Below are 16,610 nucleotides of genomic sequence, written 5' to 3' on the forward strand. Positions count from 1 at the left end.
TAGCTCTTATGGAGTCAGCTAATTGTAATTTTATTTAGTTGCTCTTTTTGAACTTTTACTGACATGCTTGCAAGAGTTAATGGAAAACTCAGGAGAGTCAGGTAGCATTTCAGCAGTAACTTTATTCATCTACTTATGAATAAAAGCAAATATATTTTCCAAAAAATTCCAGCCCTGTCAAAAAGGATATCAACTGACTAAACAGGCCAGTTTTGCTATTAAATTATTAATACAAGCTCTTACTGCATATTCTAGTTTGAGGTAAAGTCACTATTTCCAAAAAGATCTGAAAGCTTCTTTTGTCTGCATATATCAATAAATTAATGTTAATTGGTATAGGCAGAAGTTTTAAATTATAGTTTCAAATGAGGTACAGTAATATATGTAAATTGGAAAAGGAATGAGAAAAACACATCAAGTACATTAGGTGGATACTCAACCACAAACATTGCAAATTAATATGAGAGAAATTGTGGAATTTAAGTGCAAATTAGAAAGTCATTTCTTTCTTCAGCCAGGCATTTCTCCCACAGTTTTCAACACTCCTCCTCTATATTCCATGTGATATGATCAAAACTCACCAGATTGCTAATCATATTTCAATCCAGACATTTAGGGTGATAAAATTGCTCCATTAGTTGTCCTCCAAATGCTTTAGACATTCTACCACTCTGCCATACTTCAAGAAGTTAAAAGATTGAAGGTAAAAAACCTTCCAGAAACATTTTTATGCTTGCCTTAGGTAGATTTAACTCATGTTCAAAACATTAAAACTCATAGTCTTCACTGGGTGACACATGAATGTACCTCAGGATATGTGGGTTTGTTTGCAATTACAGAAAAAAAAATTTCAGTTGTTCCAGAAATTCCTTCATACTCCCTGGCTGGGAATCTTCAACTGATCCAAATCATTCTAGATAATTCAAACTCATAACGTTGGAGGTGTAAGGGTTCATAGTTTTGATAGTCAAACCTGTTAATGAACAAAAAATTAATTGCCTTCCTTATTAACTCACATTAATTTCTGAGTAAAAGCCTCAAATGATAGAAGTAAAGTATTCCCCATTTTCATGCTGCATGTTTCAAGTATTGTAAGACATTGCCACAATGCTAGGTTAGCACAGTTCAAGACACAAGGTCAAATATGCATACAAAATGTGCCTTTCAGAACTATACTATATAAAATTGCATTAAGCTTCTGTTTGATTCTGAATCTGAGCTGATATTTGAGGTGTTATGTTGAAACAGAAACATGATTTGAAAGAGAATTTCCTGATATTTTTTTTTTAATTTTTTTTTTCTGTTAATCACCTTTTGACTCAATCTTGGGGCCAGTTTTGAGACATGAAAACTACATTTTTTGGGAAAAGTCAGAAGCTTCACTCCAAAATCACTCCAAATGCTTGACGTGGCATTTGATTTATGTAATTAAGTTCAGAATCAATGTGTGGGTGGCTATTCCTGCAGATCCATGGTACATACTTAGGATGTTATGGTTCTTTTCCCAGAAAGCTGTCATCTATATGTGCAGCAGAGACTGCTCAACAGGTTCAACAACCTGCTTGAAAACATACATAAGGGAAATATAAGAGCCTACTGATGCACTTCCCTTGCATCAAGTTCCTTGCCATAAGTAGACTTGTAGCAGAAGTCTAGTTCTCAGTTAAATATTATTCTAAAATGATTGCAATATTTCAGTGAGAGCATCTTATTTATCTTGTCAAGCACTGACCTGAGATATTCCCAAGCATAAAAGTACACAAATAGTTTTATAAAATGCTTAAGGAAATTCAAAGTTTGGAAATTCACAGTAATTTATTGAATAGTAAGAAAAGGCTTCTTTGCAGTGTTAGGAGAACAAGAGCTTCTCAGTCTTTCATAATTTTCTGGTGGTAGTGAAATTTTGTTTTGCCTCTGTGATGTTTTCTTGCAGAACTCTGAAAAAGGCTGGGTGACAGCAGTTCCAAAATTAGGTAGTTTTTTCCAGGCTCTCATATCACTGAGGAGAAAAGGAGGACTCTCGTGCAACTATCAAGGTACGTATATTAGCAAAAAGACAGGTCTAGAATGGAGAAGGGGACTGAAATAAGGTGTGAGATGAAAATGCTAAACTAGAGATCTTGCTTTCTTAGTCAACAATCTCTGTTAATTCATTGATAACAGGTAAATATTTAGGCAATAACTCTCTCCTTTATATTGGGTGTTGAAACTGCAATACAGTGATAAGCTTCATTGCTGTCTGTATGGTCTCATCTTTTATAGCATCTGGAGTGAGAGGCAAGAGCATAGTGTGAAGTTGTGATGTGGCTTCCAGCCAGCTCTATATCAGTCAAGTATCATGTCCCAGCTCAGAATGAGAGGGGCTGGGTAGTATAATTCAACTGGAGTAAAACATCACATTCCCCCACCTTGCTCTCCGACTCTATTCTGAAACACTGAAGTAACCTCTAACCTAAAACTTTAATATGGATTCTTTCTTCCAAATGCCACCATCTGAGAAATGAGAAACATTGTTTCTGTCATGAAGGGACAAACACTTAACCTGCTAAGGTGAGAAAGTCATTAAGTATCAGCAGAAGGAAAAAGGGATATTGTAGCCCTTGTATTCACTATACAAAGACAACTAGAAAAAAAAATTGTCTATAGATATGTGGTAATACAATTCTGGCAAAACATGCCAGTTTTCATAAAGTGAACTCCACACATTTTGTGCCTGTGAAGAACTTTGCATTATTAAAAAAAGAAAAAAAAAACAAACAAAAACAACATAATTCAACCTAAAATGCTAATTTCTCAATTTGAAACACATCTAGAATAGATAGTCCATAGGAAATATCTACAACTGAGAAAATATGTAAAATAATATTTATTAGTATTCAGAAATATCTGTAATGGGAAAAGTAGTAGATTGTGTGTGTGTGTGTGTGAGAGAGAGAGAGAGAGAGAGAGAGAGAGAGAGAGGGGTACTTAGCCTATTCTTCTTTAATTCACTAATGTAATCTTTATGGATAATCAGTTATCCAATCCAACTCCCTGTGACCCAGACTAGTGGAAACCTCTGGAAAACATTCACTAACAGCCTACACATTCATTAACTATTATCAATCAGTACAGTTTTACTTTTTAGCTGCAGGTATGAAAAATGCATGAAGGCAGAGATGAACTCTGGTTTGTGGCATTTGTTGTGAAGCCCAGAAGCAGCAGCAACTCGCAACCTATCATGCATAAAAGCAGAAATAACTTTTATGAGCCCAGTCATGTAAAGCTTGAATAGTCAGATTCATGAAATTCAGAGATTTGGATTAAATTTAAACCATTCTATACAGCTCTACTTTTGATTAGAGCTCTGTGTGCAGTGAAAAAACTCCTATTTGAATGGAACTTATATTTTTAAGAGGTTTGAATGTGCTAGAATTTAAATTGAGTTCCAAGCTTGATCTTAAAATGTACAGTGGGTCAATTTACATCCAGCGTTAAGGAGAAGGGGGTGGGAAGATAGCACTACATTATTTTATATTTTAGCTATCAAAGTTTATAAATATAAGGATCAAAACATGATGGTTTTACTATCTCCTTTTATTATATTATGAATCTTGAACTGCCCAAATGAAGAATGTAGAATAAATAATAGAAACTCTACAATGTTCATGATTTTTGCTTTTCAAGAAACAACAAAAAGTCTTTTCCATTTCTGCTTCTCTTTGCTTCACATTAAAAATGAGTTGCATTGTATTATATATATATTCCAGCCATTTACCTTTTCACTTTTCACCTGTGGTTCACAAAATATAGCATAGATTTAGCAATGATGGGGGGAAAAAGCATTTTGTAGATCAATTTGCATCACAAACTAGTAGCATTTCGTGTTTTGTGTGTTTAAATTCTATATAAGTATCAACCACTGTGGCTTTCACATATTTTCTGTAGATGCAGAAAAAATCACTGAGGCTTAGAATTTATTTCAATATCTAAATAAATTCTCAGCTCATCATTCAGATGACTTGTGGACTGCAAATAAAGTCATACAATGCATGAAGAGATTAAATCACACATCTGGACTCCTGCAATGTATAAATATAAATACATACATACACACACACATCCCCCAAACCATACAGCTAAGGTTCAAATCCAAGTACTTTGATCTGAGCCTCTCCTTTGGCTGTGGTTCAGACTAAAATAGAATAGCTTGGCTTTTCTTCCCCAGATCTGCAAGCTTAAATCTCTAATTTGTAGGAAGACAAAAGCAGACATTCTCATAAATCTATTTTAAGAAGAAATCTCTGGCAAGGTTCTACCATTTGGGGCCAAACCCTTGCAAAATAGATAGCACAATGTTAATCTTACAGCCCAGACTTACAGTTTAGAAGTCCACTAGGGTAATAGAAATTATTTTTTCTTCAGGATCAGGACCCAGCTGTGAAACACAAATCCTAAAAAGATGCAGCCAAGTGTTTAATTCTAAAGTCTACAATCTCTTTCATGGCATAAATTTATATATTTTTCTATTTTTTATGTCAAAACCTATAAAGAAATTACTATTATTATTATTAGTAGTAGTAGTAGTAGTAGTAGTAGCAATAGTAGCAGTAGTAGTATTGTATCATAATTGTCTGAAAATGCAGTCTTTTAAAAGAACAAAATTACTGTTAACTTTTTAAAACACAGTGTTTCAAAGTACAGGATTAGACCTTTTCATATCTTTATGATTACTCATTTGTTAGAATACATCATTAGGTATGATTTGATTGACCTGGAGGGAATGAAGGAATTGATAATTTATGGAATTCTGAAAATACTAAACAAAAAGCCCCTCAAACCCTTTTCCTTTTAAAATAGAAGTACATCAATTTCTTTGTTGACATTTGTAAACTTTTCAATTAATGTTCTACTTTTCAGGAATAGCAACTTTTCAAAAATTCTAATATATTAAATATAGACATTATCTACTAATGGAATGAAACCTTTAGGAACCACAGAGGAAATTTCTATAGACAATTTTGGTGCTAATTTTGAAAACTCAATTATTTTGCAACTGTTTGTAAAGAAGGATTTATTTTTATTAGTGAAACTTAAATCTCCCAGAGATAGAACACATCAAAATCCCTCTGAATTTAATATTCAGTATTTTCTGAAGAGTTACCAGTAGGCAAATTTATTCGCTTGTCAAATTTGTTTTCAAACGTGCCTGAAAGCCTAATTTGTATTGCTTTTCTTTTAGTAGTATTTGTTCAAAAGTCCATTGCCTGCCTCAATAAACCCTGGAAGAAAAGTATGTTTTCTCAATGCTTTTTACTTTTCCTGAAGATCTAGTGATGAAAAGTATAACAATACTTTGCATGTGCCAGCAGTGAATGAAAGAAAGCCAATTAATTGAATTAATCATGTCATCTGATGTGTGATTCATGTGTTTGTCAATGATTGCACATATTTTCTAGTCAGGTTCTTCCAAGACTATCATAATTGTGTCTGCTTTCTTTCCTAGATTTTATTTGTTTGGTTTTCTTTTTTGGTTGTTTTTTTGTTTTTTTTGTGGAGGAGAGTAAGTTAACCCTGGAACATTGGAACAGTGTTTTATTCATCATTTGTACAAAACTTGGTATCTGCAATGTATATCCACACTTTCTACATTTTGTCAGTTTAGGAGCTGATGAAGAAGTTCAGGAAGTGTGGACATTGCTGGCTGAAGAAACCAGTAGGAGCTCATAGCTGCCCCAGGGATTACAAGTGAGATATGAGGGAAAGTGAGGGATGTACCTGTAGTAGAAATATTTGGAATGGGAATGCACATGAAGGGAAGGACAAAATATCAGTTGCACAGGGAGTCCTAAAAATTGTGAATGTCCACAGCTGAGAAATTACAGGGAGCTAGCAGGACAAAAATTGGCACAAAGAAGAGAAAGGAGTGCAGGCACAGAGGCAGATTGAGCTGTTTATCAAAATGAGATAAAAAAATAGCAAAATTATATCAGAAGAGAAAGGATCTTGAGTGGCATGAGATGTTCAAAAGTAGGACATCTACCTATCTTTCCACCTATTAAAGCTACAGCTGAAGTAAGTTTTCACCAGGGTTCACTGTAGGCGCTGGTCTCCCTCCTCCAAGTCTAGAAAAGTCCTTACCCATGTGAAGAGAGGCTGAAGTAACTCAACTTATTCAGCCTGGAGAAAAGCAAACCAAAATGAAAAAACTCCAGACATCTCCCAATTCACTGATGATACTCATTTTGGACAACCAAACTGCAGTCCCCAGTTCCCTCCTATAGCTTCCTTCGGCCTCCTCTGAAAATCCTTCTGTATTTTAAATACTTATGCAGAAGGCGTGGGACAGCACAAAGGTCGAGCAACACTCAAACATACTGTTTAGTAGCATTTTAGTTTAATAAAAAATATCAGAAATAATAAGAAAATGCAAGTTTAATATCAAGTAATAACAGCAAAAACTGCAGCAATCTTCCAGTGTGATCTTAACTGGCAGCTTTGCTATCAGGACAGGACAGAGAAAGTGAGACTATAATAAATTACATGAATCAAAGTCTGATTGTTTTCACCAGCTAATAATTCTGTGAAGTAATATTTAATCTCTTCAGCATGGATTCTCCATTGATTTATTGCATTATAGGCATTCAAGAGAAATCATTCCAGGGATGCAGAAAGAAAATGTTTCTTTTAAGTGTATCTTATAGGAAAAAAATAGAATATGCTTAGGTGGGAAGCAGTAATTGAGGTTGCTAGATAGCAGAGAAAGAAGTAAACTGGTGGAAATATTTTGGAAACAATGCACCTTGTGGACAGGCCCGTAAGCCTGTAAACCTGTAAGCCTGTCAGCACAAAGCACAAACATCAAGAAATCACGGAGTTCCAGTATGAGGATGATGCACTCTAAGACTCCTCTCATTTTCAAGTGAACTCTACCTATATATCAAAGTCTATGAGATTAATTCTATTTGAGGAGACTCTTGAAATGATTTACCAGAATGTAATTCCAGTTATGTTATCATTCCGCCCTAAATTCAACAAACCCAACACAGGAAAAAAACATGCTTGAGTCCAAAGCTTTGGAGTTTAACCACATGGCAGGGAGATGAATTAAGTAATTGCTACACTTTCCTGTCTTTTTCATCCCCCTGCCAGAGACTGCCAGGCTTACATCAATAAATCTCCGATAAACCTGCACTGTTTTTGAATACCTTTAGTTCTTTTTTTTTGGCTTTGTTTAGTCTGATAGGGTGAAAAAAGCCAACCTGAAACCAAGCCAAAGTAACCTGAATTCAGCAGTGGCTGTCTTAATGGCCCAGACCTCAACCCTCCATATAACAGGGTTGTTTGCAGTTCAGTAACTACTGCCGGAACCCTGGGAATGTTTTTGGATACAGAAAGGCTGGGCATCTGCTACTTTCTCTATGTCATCACTTAGGAATCAATATCATCATTTGAATTTATTGTGTCTTCCCTGCTGAATCCTGAACTTTGTGGACCATTTCTTATACAGACTCAGGGAAAAAAAGGAAGGGGAAATTATTATAAAAGTTGATGACCTTCTAGTACAGGCCACCAACTATGCATGGAAAAGCACAATTTACTGAGGTAGAATCAGAGACACAAAATATTTCCACAAAAATATGACTTTATCTCATAATATTAATAAATATTTCTGAGAACACATTAAAATAGAAATTTTTTAATAGAATTACCATAAAGGTGTAGATAACATATACATCTTGAATCAGTCCATCTACAATCATAAATAGGCATGCACATACTATACAGCACTAAATTGCTCCCTGTTCCCACAATCAAGGCAGCTTGTTTGTAAAGGAGTTCCTCAAACTGACTGCAAATTTTAGAAATAACTTGTTGTTAAGAAGGCAATAAATAATTTTTAAATAAAATAATTTTATCAAAATATTAATTGAAATTGAAAATCTCCAAGAATAACATGTCTGATGAACAAAATGGCTCCTGTCCCTCCCTCCCTTCCTTCACTCATTTGAACAAATACATCTAAAATGTCTTATACAGGAAAATAGAATTGTCTTATTCAAACAGCTAACTTAGATACCAGCTGTTCGAAGAAAAAAATATCATATGACTTATTTAGAGATAATACCTGTTATATGTCCTTAGACTTTATTTTGCTGAACAGAAGTGGTTTTTTTTACTGGTAGAAAGATGATAATATTAATTGAACCTTAAATATAAAGACCACTGTTAATTCAATTACTGTCATATATGGAGTAAATGTAAGTACTCTAGCTGATTTCAACCAAAGGTGGATCAGAGATCATATAAGCATTGGACCAAACACTTGAAACAAGCCAGCCAGCTTAAATACTAACAGAAGACTTCCACTAAGTTACATATAAGAAAAAGCTTTGCCAGAATAAACTAGACACAGTGTGATGCATCCTAACAACATTTTTGCAGATACACAGAATATTCTAAGATTGTGTCTTTGTGCATTACAGTCATATCTTTAGTTTATTATATCATCTGTGGTGATATAAGTAGGACTTTGATATGCCTTGCTCATTGTTGCTACCTTTGGAAAAGTCAAATAGTCAATACATACTGCCCAGGATTTGTTTATTTGTTTAGTTAGAGTATTTGATCTACAAATCTGTAGCTCTACCCAAGAGAAAAAGAATAACCACAAGCCTTGGGCAAAGTCTTCTTTCTGTGTGGTAATGATGCTTAGATGATTTCTATTAATGCTCCTCTATGCATTTGTAGCATACCATACACTTAATACAGTATCATGGATTGTTTGAACCATTGTTTGGATCTGATCATGGATCAGAACAGATTTAATGCAGTGAGCAGTTCCCAACCCTTCCACTATTTCGAGTTGTCCCTTTAAATCGACAACTGTTTCAGAAAACTTACTCATGAGATGTGCCATTCTAATGAGAAATTGAAATACATGGTTTTTTTCATTCTTATTCCTTTTTTTCCATTTGCAAGATCCAATAATTCACGTAAACAGCTGTTTTCTTGATGGAAAAGAAAAACGAGGAAGGAAATCAACTTAAAAATGTTATTTTTCTGTAAGTTGCAGTGCTTCTTGGTATTTACAGGCAGAAAGGAGGCATCTGCATTCTGTTCCAGCTTGAATTCATAAACCTAACTTGATCGCCTTCTAAAGAATTTATGAATCATGGTTAATAATCAGCTTTAGGCCCTTCTGAGGAAAGAATCACATTTTGAAGCTACAAAGGTCCACTAAATAGCCCACGGGAAATGACCCTGCATCCCATTAAATATAAAACCTCACTATTGTAGGACTCTGTGTCAAAGGGAAAACGTTTCAGTCTCTGCTCCCTTCAAGTGTCAGAGAGCTCCCTCTGCCTAAATGCTTTATTAAGATTGAAGAAACATACCAGATTCCTGCTTCTCAGGGAAAACTGTTTTCTTCTTCTTGAAAAAGTTTTTTTTCCTTTTACTTTGGGGGAAGAAAACAAATCATTTCCATTCTTCATTCCCATATATTCATTATGGCCCATCTTTTTTTAAAGCACTTATCTTTCTTTTATCTATTTCATATGCCTGTGGCAAACACCATAGTTGTCTTCTTTCTATTGCAGGAATTGGCTACAGTGTATTCTTTATCTTAGTTAGACCAGGTTGCTATTTTCCTATTTAAATGGAAGATATGGATTGAAAGTCAGATGTGAAGGTCAGAGAAGTGGTTCTTAGATTATTGTGATTTAAGTATTTTGAGGCCACTTTTTGCCTGATGGAAGACACAATCACAAGCTAATTATTAAGAAAAAAAGTGAAATTCACATTTCTTTTAATAACATATTTAAGTTTCCCAGGCATAATTGGCCCACCATCTGGGTTATGTCTCTTCAATTGCAATGATGGTATTGGCCACAGCTTCTTCAGAAAAAGTAATTGAAAAGGCCTTCATGTTTTTTTAGGGAACATACATGCAAGGTATGTGAAAGTAAAAAGAAGACAAATTGAACAGATAGACCTGTGGCTGTTGATTACCATTGTGTGATTAAAGAAATAAGAGCAACAAATTATGATAGACAGGAATATATTGTCTTTCTCCTCTTATGAAGGGGAAAGTTTAACCAAATTATTTTCTGATACAACCATTCTGATTTAAGTCAACTTCCCATAGCCTATGAGATCTTTGTTATAAAATTTCTTAGCATAACTGATGTCTGTTCAGAAGTTCCTTAGACTTTGTATATTTGACATGATAGAAATAGCCCCCAAGAAGTTATAATGACTATAAAAGCCAGTAATGCTAGCGAGTTACCACCACCACCAAAAGCCATAAATTCTAATATCAATATAAAAAAAGTTACCTTCAATCACTCGGGGTATGACAAAGTGTCTTCATTGTGAGAAAAGGAAAATGGAATGAAAAAAGAGGAATGCCAATATTGTATGGTCTGGAAAAGAGTATAATTACATTCTGATTCACTTATCTGAAAAATCTAAGAGAAGAAAGAACTCTGGAAAGTAATCAGTATGTGAGAGTCTTCAACAAATTCGGCATGATCATACAGTAGTTTAGCTACAAAAACCAGCAAAACAAATTTCAATTTCTCACACAGAGATTTCATTTTTGAAAGTGGAGGGGTATCTTTTTATAGTTGTCATGCAGCCTTACTTCGAATATTGCCTGCATTTCTTTGTATTTCTTTTTCATCTGAAAAATGATGAAAATTTCCATTAACTTTGAAAAAAAAAAATAAAAAGGGAAAAAAAACCGCAACAAAACTTATAAAGGAAATAAAATTAACTGAGATGGACAAAAAAATCTCAATGGCATTTCAGCAGGAAAAGAGCTAAGCACCATGCTCTGGCCTGTCAAGAAACCATTTATACAAAAAAAACCAACAAAAAAATAAAAAAATAGGAAGATGAGATGTCTTATGAAAATGTTTGTTTTCTGACACAGAATGAAGGGTCTGTCTGCTTTGGAGATGGGCAGATTTCTGAAAATCTCATAAATCTCATAAAATATGTAAACACAAATGCTTATTTGTAAATCGCATCTCTCTATGCATCAACTTTATATGATTTTTTTTAACACAAAGTTGATCTTCAATTATTTTTGAATGGCCTGTTGGCTTTGCTCCAGTGAACAGTCACCTATTTTTCCAGCCTGAAGGAATAACATATTATTTTAAAAAGGTCCATATGGTATATGTTTGGTGAATAAATTCAAAGCCTGTTTTGTTTTTTTCTATTCATGTCTCTTGTATTACAAATATTTTGCATGAAAGTTATAGAATAGATTGCCAGAGTGTCACACTCTTGACAAGTGGAACATGCAAATGCAGGAATTCACTGTAGGAATAATCCAATGGTAATACTGAAAATGCTAAAATATTTTTAAAAATGAAGTCTAATGAAAAAAATATTAGTCTAGTTGCAATGATTATACTTCCAAATATATTACAGCCACAATATTATATTTATAAAACTTTCAAGTGTATTTCCTCCTTTCTATGACATTATTCTCACCCTTTGCTCCTCTGAGTTCCTAAGGCCAATGGCTAAAACTCTGGGAGGGGAAATTATTACAGCAAGTCATCAGCATGCCAGGAGCTGGTTGCTGGTGATGATGACAGTGTCATCCTCCCGATAACAACATATGCTTAGAGCAACTTTATGTGTTTACTAACATATTCTACACCTTGCTCTATCTTAGTTCTGAAAGTCCAGGCTGCGTCCTGGACTTTCCAATCTTTTCATGTACTTACGGGTTTGACATACAATGGGTGTTTGTCCTGTGCATCCTGCTTCCTTTATTATGACTAAACCAGGTTTCATTCAGGTGACATTCCCGTGGGGAACAGTATTTGGGCAGAGGTCAGTCGATTATGAGTCTGGAGTCTTCAGTCACCATCCCTCTATATTTTCAGGAACTTCTCTATCATTCCTTGTCTTTACTCATTTATGTTACATTTTATTGACAATGCATGTCAATCCATGACAAATGGATTCCTCATTCCACATAAATATTTGTTATTATTGTGTATTAATTACAAAATGTACAGAACAAAAACAACTGTTCAAAGTTGGGCAAAAGCTAAGTCAATGCAGGTAACTATTACCTGATCATTAAATGAGCAAAAACTTCTATAAGGTAAAACCTTATCTCCAGGCAGGCTAAGACAAGTCCACATCCTGAAGTCTAAAAGAAGCCTGGGACTTCTTACAGGGAGTAACAGCTCCGAATTTATGGGGCTAAAAGGCTACACTGAATAAAGAGGGAACTGCTCTTGAGCATTAAGAACAAGAGCTCACAGTTGATATTGAGCAACAGTGTAGCCACTACTTACATCTCTTAGAGCACTCAGTAAGTCACCATATAAAAAATCCACTTGGGAGAGGAGAAAAATTACGAGGTGGAGTACGAAACTGGAGTCTCTCCAGCTCCTTCTGGAGTATAATTTCTTGGAGACAAATCTGGTTGGAGACAAGCAGCACAAAGCCTGAATAAACTCACAAGCTTTTCAACCACGTCTCCACCAAGAGCTTAGCTTCTTCTGTTTATTTATTTAGGTCATTAACCTAGCCTGTGAATTTAGCTTGTAGAAAGGAAAAAAAAGAAGTGATTTGTTACTGCCCAGTAATTACTCCAGAGAGATTTTGTTTTCTTATACCACAGGGCTGTGATCACTATTAGCCTTCTGTGCCATGTACAAAATGGTTGAATCCTACCTCATTGTCCCTTATGCCCTTCCTGTACTGAGGACAGCCTCACAAATATGTCATGTGCTCTGCAGGACAGGGCAGAAGTGTCATTAAAACTTTACGGACACAGGCACTATGACTTCATGTGCAAAACTCCAAGTGCTTTCCTGGTGCCATATATATTCCATTATAAACTATTAACGACATAGCTAACGATTGCACAACACATACTTAAGTGTATAATACAGAATCTATGCATAGCTTTAAAACAGAAATGGAAATAAACTTCATTTTATTACTGGTGCTTAGCTTCTTTGATTAAAGCCAAGCTGTTCTTCAGTTTCTGTGTTCACACAGTTACATTTGGCCCAAGGAGGATGCACTAGTGTTCAGAACAGGCTTCCAAGGAGTCTGATAAAATATGTACTTGCTTGTTCAGTTCCTGGGCTGCTGATTCAAGATCTTTGGAAACTCCTTCTAACAGAAAGCATCTTACATTTTACTTACATTTACATTTAAATATGTTTATATTTAAATTATCTTGTGGATACAGATGGGTCCAGTGTATCCAGCAACAGCAGAAAAATAAAGCCATATACTGAGAATTGGTCACATAACTTGAACAAGAATATTTAGTTGTTATTCAGTACTTTACATTTCTAGACTTCATGGTGCTTTCTGACAGTGGAAACTGAATCACAAAATAATAAAAAAGCTGTACAGCATCAATGCACTTCAAGATTTGATAAAGTTTTTGGAGAAAGCACCAGTTTTTACCTTCTGCTATAAGGACCCAAAATGACAAAAAAGTATCACAAAAAATGTCTGTGGTTGAAACAGAAAAAATATTCTATTTCATCCAGGAGAACACCTGAAAATGCTGCCCACTCTACATTTGTTTGATAACACTTGTGTAGACTTCTTATTCCAATATTTTTAAGTTCAACAAGCATTAAAGCTTTAGGAAGAAAACTGGAAAAGAAAACTCTTAATTATCAAAATCATTAAGTATTGGTTTAAGCATGTCTATAGTGAAAGCATTTTTAAGACTCATGAGTCCTTTTCTACATCAAAATAAGTTTTTCAAACATTTCTGTGTATAAAGCATAATATTTTATGATTTATTCCCAAACACTTTGAAGCAAAAAGAGGGACCCTCAAATTTCCCACAGGTGAGGAAGGGGTGAAAGATTTTTCTTCAATCTATAAAAGCAGCTCCTTAACAGACATACAGCTCATTTGCTTAGACAAAAACCTGGATGTAACTCTAATAAACTGAAGCTACTGAAAAGAAAAAAATATTTTCTACATAAAAGGTTATTTATAGATCTCACCTGGGATTAGCCAGTAATTTCTTTCATATGTGAATCAAATGCAAAAAGAACGGAAAGTAATTAAAATATGATATATTACATCAAAAGACAGACGTTTAGAAGCACATCTGCAGCCTACCTATGGGAAAGACAGAGAGAAAACTGACACAAAAAATGCCTGTAAATGTGAACTGAGCAAGTATCCACATGTTACCAGTTCAAAACATAACTTACATTTGACATCTGGATTTTGTGAACCGCCTTAAAAATGAAAATAAAGATATGAAGTGGTGGAGTATAGTCTGGAGCTGCAATTCTATATCTCGTTTTGCTTATCTAAGGTGTTACAAGAGAATGCTCATCATTGCAATCTTGACAATGTCATTGAAGATAATTATGCAAATATAATTTTCCTACGGGAGTGCATCGTGTTGAAAAATCAGCATGTTTTTAAACTTATTCAGTGCTTTTAGATGAAAAATTCTGGAAATACAGAAAGAATTATTTCTGAGAAGAGAGTAAACAATAAAGACTGCTGGATTTCAGGCTCCTTACAGTGACTGAAATGATCAAGTCTCAGTTAGAGGAAACATTTAAAAACATGTAAAATGATCATGGTGCATGGCACCACCATGGCTGTGGTTCTGACAGGTCTCACATTTCTATACAAAATGAATTTACAGCATATGACTGGACTGCTGTGGTCAAGAACATGGGAATCCTGTCTGCAAGTGGAAGTTACTTATACTTGTAGGAGAAGTTACGTGTGAGACGTGATTATACTTTGTTAGAAGATTAAGTCATGCAATATCACACAATGGCAAGCTATGTGAGCCCTCCAGCACAGTGCCAACATAGAGATATAAATGATTTTTTTTTTATCATGTGTCTACTCTGTGCTAAGATTGGCATTTGGAAGCAGACCAAACTATAAGACAGCTCCAGAGTGAAGAATTTGAAGAAAAAATTTAATCCAGAAATATTGGATATACAGTGGGCAGTTTGGTACATTTTGTGATGAAATACAAAGCAATATTTGCAAAAATATATTTAACTTTTCTTACAAAGTCTAGAAAACAAGGGGGTTTTATCTTTCAGGTAATGATCCATAGTTTTCATACCCTGTCTCTTTATTCTCTGTTTGGTTTTTTTTTTTAATTCATAGATATATTCTCTGGAACAGGAATGGGAAACTGAGAGGGAAAAAAAGCTACATATAATTACTTCCCCTGTTTTTATAGCAGTAAAACTAAATAATAGGATGCCCTTTTTGGCCACACTCTACCTAATGTGTGGATTTAAAAAATTGGAAATCTTCTGTACAGTAGTTTAGGGATTCTGTAAATATGAAAAAGACAGAAAATAGTTTTTGTGTCAAATATTCTATATAAGTTTGATATTTTTAGATTAATCTGTAAATAAAATAGTTGTATAAGAATCTGTTTTAGAAAGATAATTTCTTCTTCATTCCTTGTCTTTATATCATGAAAACATCTTATCTGAGAGAGGAGGAATAACACGTTAAGCTGGTAAGATTTTTTTTTTATCAGAATGTTTAAAATTTATTTTCACACTACACATTAATGGTCATATTTAGAACCCTTCTTTCACAAATATCTTGTTTTGTGGCTTTACCTGTAGTAACACCAGTAATAAAAATACTGTACCATGTTAAATCTTCATGGCTCCTATGAGAGATCTGTTCCTGCTTTCCAAGTCATTTCCTATGTCTAAACCAACAGGTTAGCTTTGTGGAGGTCTCTGGATCTCCTGGTTCCACCAAAGTTCTGAGACACCTTAATTAACCCTGCTCCCCACCTCTAAAAAGGGGGAAAACAAAGATTTTAAGAGGACCCAGCCCATCTACGAGGTAGCTAGAAGAATTCAAAGAGCAGTTTTAGCAGAGGTTCCCTTGAGCTGGCACCAAATAATCTCCAGTCAAATATGCACTAATGAAGACAGAATGCTATGGTGATATCAGCACTCTCTTCCAAAATATGTAAAGTATAATTATATAAATACATATATAATAATAGAGAAAGAGAGAATATTTTAAGTATATAAATGTTCATATATAATATTAATATATTAATATATAATATTATATCAATATTATACACCCCTTCATTGTGCTGAACTCATGCAAAAATGAGCTGATCCATGACAAAGTATCAATGCTCATGGAGGAAAGAGGGATTTCACCATTCAAAGGATTGTTTTTTGGGAAACAAAGATCCATTCTCACAAGTTCAAACCATATTTTTGAGCCAGAGGAAGGGCAGACCTGTAGTATTTATGCTACTATTGACTGTTCTCATCTGGACCTGGAATTTTGACTGTACCAGTTGTGAGTTTCTGCTAGGTTGATCCTGTCTGGACTTCAGGCACCCACTAAACCAGCCGTATCCCTCCTCTCCTCAGGTGGCAGGGGAGAGAAAATATGATGAAAGACTTGTGGGTCAAGGTAAGGACAGGGAGGGTTCCTTCACTGAATACCATCATGGGCAAAACAGAATCAACTTAGCAAAAGTTAAATTAATTTATGGCCCTGCAGCACTGCAGGAGGAGGAAGAATGGAGCTGCATTACACTCTACTTCTGCTGCTCCTTCCTTCTCAGGAGAAAGCCTCCCTAC

Source organism: Parus major, chromosome 2 (assembly GCF_001522545.3).
Source record: "Parus major isolate Abel chromosome 2, Parus_major1.1, whole genome shotgun sequence".
In the NCBI taxonomy this organism is placed as follows: domain Eukaryota; kingdom Metazoa; phylum Chordata; class Aves; order Passeriformes; family Paridae; genus Parus; species Parus major.